Source organism: Lolium perenne, chromosome 2 (genome assembly GCF_019359855.2).
Source record: "Lolium perenne isolate Kyuss_39 chromosome 2, Kyuss_2.0, whole genome shotgun sequence".
Classification (NCBI taxonomy): domain Eukaryota; kingdom Viridiplantae; phylum Streptophyta; class Magnoliopsida; order Poales; family Poaceae; genus Lolium; species Lolium perenne.
Window position 1 is genome coordinate 141,210,229 of NC_067245.2, and position 6,803 is coordinate 141,217,031.

The following is a 6,803-nucleotide window of genomic DNA, read 5'->3' on the forward strand; positions in this document are numbered from 1 at the left end:
GATGTGTTAGGGTTAGCATTGTTCTTCGTATCATATGCTGTCGTAGTGCAAACCTTACACATCTAGCCGCCCTTACACCTATCTTAGGTGTAGGGGCGGCACCCCGCTTGATCATTATTTAGTAGATCCAATCCGTTACGGTTGCTCCTTGTTCTTCAAGGATTAGTTTAATATCTGCAATAGTTAGGCCTTACAAAGGGTTGGAGGATCCAGCGGCGCGTAGGGTGTCGTTTGCTAGTCCTAGACAGGATGTTCCGGGGATCAACCTCGTGTTGGTTTTTAGGCCCTATCTAGGATCGGCTTACGATCACCGTGCGTGGCCGCGAGGCCCAATCGTGAGTAGGATGATCCGATTATGCGGTGAAAACCCTAAATCGTCGTAGATCGTTTTAGCTTTATCTTGATCAAGCAGGACCACCATATATTCGTGCACCTCATACGAATCATGGGTGGATCGGCTCTGTGAGCCGATTCACAGGATAACCTGAGAGCCGATCGAGGCTCGTATTTAATGTTTACATGTATGCCATGCAGGGAACTAAGCGAGGCATCTCCATCACCTTCCTGACCAGGTATAGGTCAGGTGGCACGCCCTTGCACCAGCATCGGACGTGCGTGCCGGAGGCTTTGCGGGCCGTCGCTCGGAGGGACCAGGGCCAGCCGCAGCCCTAAGTTGTTCCCGGCTCTACTGTGTTGCCCGTCGCTGCCCGCCGGTGGGTTTCTGACCGCAACACGTACTGCAAATCGACATCCAATCTTCAGTAGCTGCAGTCGGAGATACTTGAGACTTCCAGAAGGATTGATCCATCTTCGACTTCGAGTCTCCGAGTCTAAGTTGGGGAAATCGTTCGATAAGTGGGATTAGAAGAGGATGAGATAGTAGAATCAAAATCTTTCAAAGTCTTTAGAAATCAGAGAGCGAGGTAAGAATTAGATTTTTTTTTTGAAGGGGTAAGAAAATTAGAATCAATTATTTTGTATACCGAAGAAAGAATTTGTTTTGTAATAAGTCTTCCCAAAATACTGGTTTCCTAACTAACGTCCATGCTAACTAGGGTCTCCTACAGTCAACCTGGCTCTGATACCAGCTCTGTGGGGCCCCGGACTAACTGTCCGAAACACCCGTTATGCATACACCTTCACGATCCCATGATCAGTGTGTCGTGAAAGCATAACCGAACTGGTATCAAATACATCATCCATTACAGTATCGAATAAAAAGATTACAGCAGGTCACATGACCAATATTTACATCAGAGCCGCAATGGCAGGAGATCATCAATCACAAAGCGGAAATACTTCAGATGAAAGCGTTCACATGGCCCAAGTCATGCCATAACCCTACAGGGAACTGACAGGGAGAACGTTCCTAGCTCGCATAGACGTCGTTGACTCCTTCATCTGTCGGATTCCACCAAGTCTGGCCAAGTTAATAGCCAGGGACAAAACCATGAGTACATTATGAATTGTACTCGCAAACCACCTTAGAGAGAAGTAAAGGATATGCAATTTGGCAGTAGCAAGGAACAAGCACTATTCTAAGGTTACAAGGAGTGAGAGATAGTTTCTCTCGAGAATATGACACCTCTATATCTTTGTTGAAAACCTTTTTGAAAACAAGTTTTCTTTTGAAAACTAATAGGTAAGGGTGACCCATTTTCCTTCCTGGCCATCTCGTATGGCCAAAACAACTTTTCCAACTTTCCACTGTACCTCCCAGGTACTTTTGCACCAGTCCCACTGGTATCCTTTTCCAAACCCTTTGGAAAAACTCTTTTATAAAACAAAATCCTTCTTTGATACCCCGCACCGCCTTTCCCACGTCCATAACCGCGGACACGGCTATTCGAATAGATTTACACTCTGCAGAGGTTGTACACTTTCCCCACAAGATCCGATAAATCCGCCGGGATCATCCCTGGTTCACGAAGCGTCAAAACGCGAGGTTCGGATAACCGATCGCAGTTTTTTGCTTGCTCGCCTTAGCCTAAGACATGCCGCCTAGAGTTGTACCTCCCAACACCAGAGTCCGAGGGGTCGTTTACCCAGGAGTAGCAAATTCCCCGACCAGCTCGACCCTCCGGAATGCCGCGACCAACTGCGGGGCATTATTCAATGGGAGCTCATAGGTTGTACCCCTGCCATCTGAAAAGAAGGAAAGGTGTCCCAGTACGTCGGGAAGGCCCGGTCCATAGGTGTCCATGCTCGGACTACCCCTTACACTTGCAGGACCCAGACTAAGGCGAGACAAACTACTACGCTACGCCCCGTCCCACTAAAGGGTAATGTGGTTGTACTGGCTAGGTCCGGTTGTGTACGCAGTCAACAAAGATTTTTGAAAACAAAAGTTCCTCATTTTTCCTTCAGCGCCATCTGTCTCAAAACCTTTTCATATAAATTTCCACTTGGGCAGGGTTGCCCCATTCCAAGGTTTTCAAAGAACTCATTTTCTTTAAAACCTTTTTCCAAATTCCTTTTTCAAAAGGGCTCCCAACCAATAGGCAAACTTTATTTGAAAAGCGGCAACAAAAAGAGGATAAGGTGTTAAGCACCAAATCACTACCAAGATTGTCCAGTAGGTATCAACGAGGGGCAGCACCCGTAAGGGTGGAATAATATAACTCCGAGTGGATATAACCACTCACATAAATAAATAAAAGACATGCAATTTATAAAACCTGTAATAATGCAAGAGTAAGACAATTAGGATAAGGTATGCATCAAGAGGTGGCTTTCCTTTGTTGGCTATATGCCCCTGGACTTCATCTTCGTGAATCATCAGCTCTTTCTTCCTCTTCGAAATCCTCACCAAGATCCTCTCCTTCTCCGATAGCGTTCGCATTCTAACGTCATGAAAGAAAAGGGAGAACAATCAACACATGGCCATAGTATCAACCACTCATACAAAATCAACATCACACCACTCAATCAGAGTCACTAAACACACGAAATAAATAGCACCTAGGGCCAGATGGTCACTTTATTTATAAAGGGGGTGAGTTTACCGCTACTCGAAAAGGCCTTAACATAACAACTATAAGTTAAAAAGGCTCTAGCTCATACCAAAATTTAATCTGCACTGAAACCACCAGAAAGGGTTTGGTGCCAAAGTTCATTACAAAGCATTTTAAACAAAAGCAACACAATTTCCCTAGAGGTAAAATAAGCAACAACACCAAATTAACAAGCCACTCTAGAACAATGCACAGAAAAATTTGGCAATATCACAGAGAGTAAATATTGATTTTATAAAGCTACAGAAATTGGATTCACTAAATTTGGGTTTTTAAAACAATAGATATGATTTTTATAAAACCAGAAATGGCTTAGGAACTAAATAAATTACCTAAATCTTTCTGTTGCTCACAAAAATACATTCAGCATATCTACTGGAAGCTATTAACATTTGGAACTCACATGCACTGGAAGTTTTCAAAAATAAGCTTTTAAATACTTTTAAATATTTTGACAAGGCAGAAACTAGAGCTAACCATTTTCAAGGAACACCGTAATAATAGCATATCAAACTAGTAACAAACATATCACTGGATGGATACTGAAAAATGTGATCTACCAAAATTGGTTTGATATTTTTCTGACCTACAATATAATTTACACAATTTTTATACTAAAAAGGGCTCTATTTTGGTTTCAAAAATCCTATAAATATTATGGAGTTCCAAAAAAATATTCCCTCTGGTAGACTGAGGGCCTAAGGTGATGCTAATCACTGGGAGTTGGTATTGATTCGAAAACAGTTTTATTTTTCAAGTTAAAAATCACGGAAGGCCCTACTGGGCAAATCTAACTTTCTAAGCTGCATAAAATATAGGAAGCTTCTGATATGTTACCCTATACCAAAAAGTAGCTACTGAGATATACTTTGCAACAAAATTGGTTTCGCACCAAAAAGAGTTTCACAGCTACCACACTAAATTAAATACTAAAAACGCATCATTTCAGAAGGATAAATCTCAAGAAATATTCACTTCAGAAAATCTCATGCAGGCAAGTTCGTTTGATTAAAAAGTTGTTTAGGGACACATATAAATTTGAATCTAGTGAATATCATGTGTGAGGAATTTTTGGTGAATTAAAAGCTACCAGCACACACAGATAGGATTTTTCAGGAGAATAAAAAGAAAAAGGAAATCGAGCTGAGTCCCTGGCTCGGGCCAGATCCGGCCCAGCTTCAGTCACGAATGCGCGGGAGACGGTGGCGTTCGAATGGCCCGGGGCGGGGCCCGATGGCCTGTAGCCATGCAAGGCCAGGCTGCATGCAGGCATCGGATCTGCATCCGGCGGCCCTCATCGTGTTCTTCCGTGACGATGAGAAATCGGTGGCGTGACCGTGTCTGGCGACGGAGCGGAACAAGTGGGAGAAGAGGAGCTCACCGGGGGTCTCAGGAGCGGTAGTAGAAGGGCGCGATGACGGCGTGGTCGAGCGGAGGCTTGCCCTGACGCCTCGGTCGGGCCTGAGCGGTTCCAGGGCGTCGACGCGGGCGAAGTCGAGGCCGGCCAGGTGCGAGCTCCGTCAACGACGAGCCGACGACGAATGGGGCGCAGAGGTGGGAGTGTGCGGAGATGCAGGGGAGACGCGGGCTGTGCTGGGGTACGGCTTGAACAAGCGGAAAAGCTCCCAGGCGACGATACGGTCCGCCGCGAGGTCAGCGACGCCGTAGACGAACTTGACGACGGCGGCCGTCCCGGAAGGTTCCTGGGAAAAAGGTGGAGGCAGGATTAGATGTGAGCGAGAGTGAGATAATCGGACACGGGCATGAGCGAGAGCGAGAGAGAGGGGCAGCAGCAGCCTCGTCAACGACGAGTTGCAGAACACGGGCGAGCTCCATCCCGGCGAGAGCGTGAGCGTTGGGCGCTTGGAGACGAGGGAGAGAGGTGTTGCTGCTGTACTCTGGTGGTATAGATGAGAGAGAGGAGTGAGGTGGAGAGGTGAACGTAAACCAGAGGCTCAGGTTCGGGTTATATTGCAACGATGCCGGTGCACCATAGACAGCGAGCTGGGCGAGCGAACGGGCGCACGGCCACGCGATTGGGTACTGGAGGCGGTGGAGAGATGCGGCGCGGTGAGCTGGGCTCAGTGCGACCAAGGGCGAGGAAAACCGCGGGCCCAAACGGAAAGGACTGGAAGTTGCCCGAGCCACGTCGCAGGTGTTCGATAGCGTTGTACAACGAACGAGAGCAAGACGGAGGGTGCTGGGGCACTAGTTGTGTCACGGTGGCATGCCTTGCAGGCTTAGGGTGAAGGAGGTGACAGGAGAGGAGGCTATGAGCGGGAACGCCGGGGCGTCCACAGCCGTGGTGACCAGGAGGTTGGCAAGCACGGGGAGGATAATGCCGAGCCAGTCGTGCCACGGGAGTGAGCATGAAGCAGAGAGGTGGAGAGGACGTCTCCCTGGCGCAGCCTGAGGTGCAGGAAGGGTCATTTCGCTGATGTCCCTTGTTTGGTGTCCTGCGGGAGAGAAAGAAGGAAGGGAGGTGGGCTAGGGTTGGCTAGGACGGGATTCTTCCGTGATGTCCAGGGGTGGGGTGGTGTCCTTTAGCTCGTGCAGGACCTGAGTGGATGGAACGGAGGGGCTGCAGCAGGTTTTGGATCGAGTCTCTTGTCACGGGCAATGCCTCTCCTCCTTCCCTTCTTTCCACACACAAACAGCCAAGGGGAGGTGGTACTGTAGCGACTTGTGAGGGTCGACCAGAGAGGGGTGTTAGGCCGGCTCGTGCTATTCCATTTGATGGTCAAGGTAAGAGAGAGAAGAGAGAATAGGAAAGAGGGAGAGATGCCACTTAAGTGTCCATGCATGACATGCATGCCATGGCCGGGCCTCTACCTCCAAGCACACAAGGGCAAACAAGAGAATGTAGAGCTGGGGATGACGTGGTGAGGGTTCTTCCAGGAGATGGTGCTGGTGGTGTTAGAGGCTAAGTGTGGTTTTGGTGATGCAAGGAAAGATTACATAGAGAGAGAGATATATATGGCCTCAATATGACATGGATGTGCATGGCCGGCCTGCACTAGATTCTGCCAATTTCTCCTTTTTCTCAAGCTCGATGGGTGACACCAAATGTGTTCATTTTTCTTCCCAGCTGTTAAGGGCACAAACAGGATTACAAGGAATTTTACAGATGAAAATTTGGTGGAGAAATGACGGAAAGAGAGAGGTCCAAAGTGGAGCATTTCACTGATCTGTAGGGATTACTACTTGGTTTCGACAGTTTCAGAATTCGGATGATTTTCAAAGTGATGCTAGGATTGGGTTTTTGTATTGATGCGTGCATGGATATCCGGAGTGGAGAGAGTAGGAAAGAGAGGTAAAAGAGAGGGAGTGATATTTGGCCACGAGTGCCATGCAAATGCATGGTCGGCCACTCTCCTAGGCCAAGCAAATAATGACAAGTAAAATGTCCAATGGACAATGTACGCGGACTAGATGGTGTTGCTAATATGGTTAAACTCTTGGTTACATAAGGAAGGATTTAATGGCACTAAGAATTTACAGATGGAGATGAAGGTCAATGTCCAAAAAGGATCTAGTGGCCAAATGGTTCAATTTATGGTTTGGTGAATAAATGGATGATGATGAGCATATCAGAGAGGTCATATAGATGTGGTGTGGTTGAAAAATACTAGGTGAAGAAGACATGATGATCATCATTTGAAAGCAGGGCCGACCCAACAATTTCTAGCAATGACATGTGATGATAGATCAACGAGACATATTAGTAGCAATGACATGTGATACTAGTCCTCTAATTATTTTTGTTGTCTATGGCCCTTATTAGATTTA

The 6,803-nt window shown here is 46.9% G+C and overlaps 1 long non-coding RNA gene across 1 annotated transcript; it reads right to left on the reverse strand.

The window, feature by feature from the left end:
• Positions 1 to 2,537: 2,537 nt before the first annotated feature.
• Positions 2,538 to 4,764, reverse strand: LOC127333414 (uncharacterized). Its single transcript, XR_007871129.1, has 2 exons — positions 4,396 to 4,764; positions 2,538 to 2,843 (listed from the first exon to the last, which is right to left on the reverse strand). It is a non-coding gene; the product is annotated as an uncharacterized lncRNA (long non-coding RNA).
• Positions 4,765 to 6,803: the final 2,039 nt, after the last annotated feature.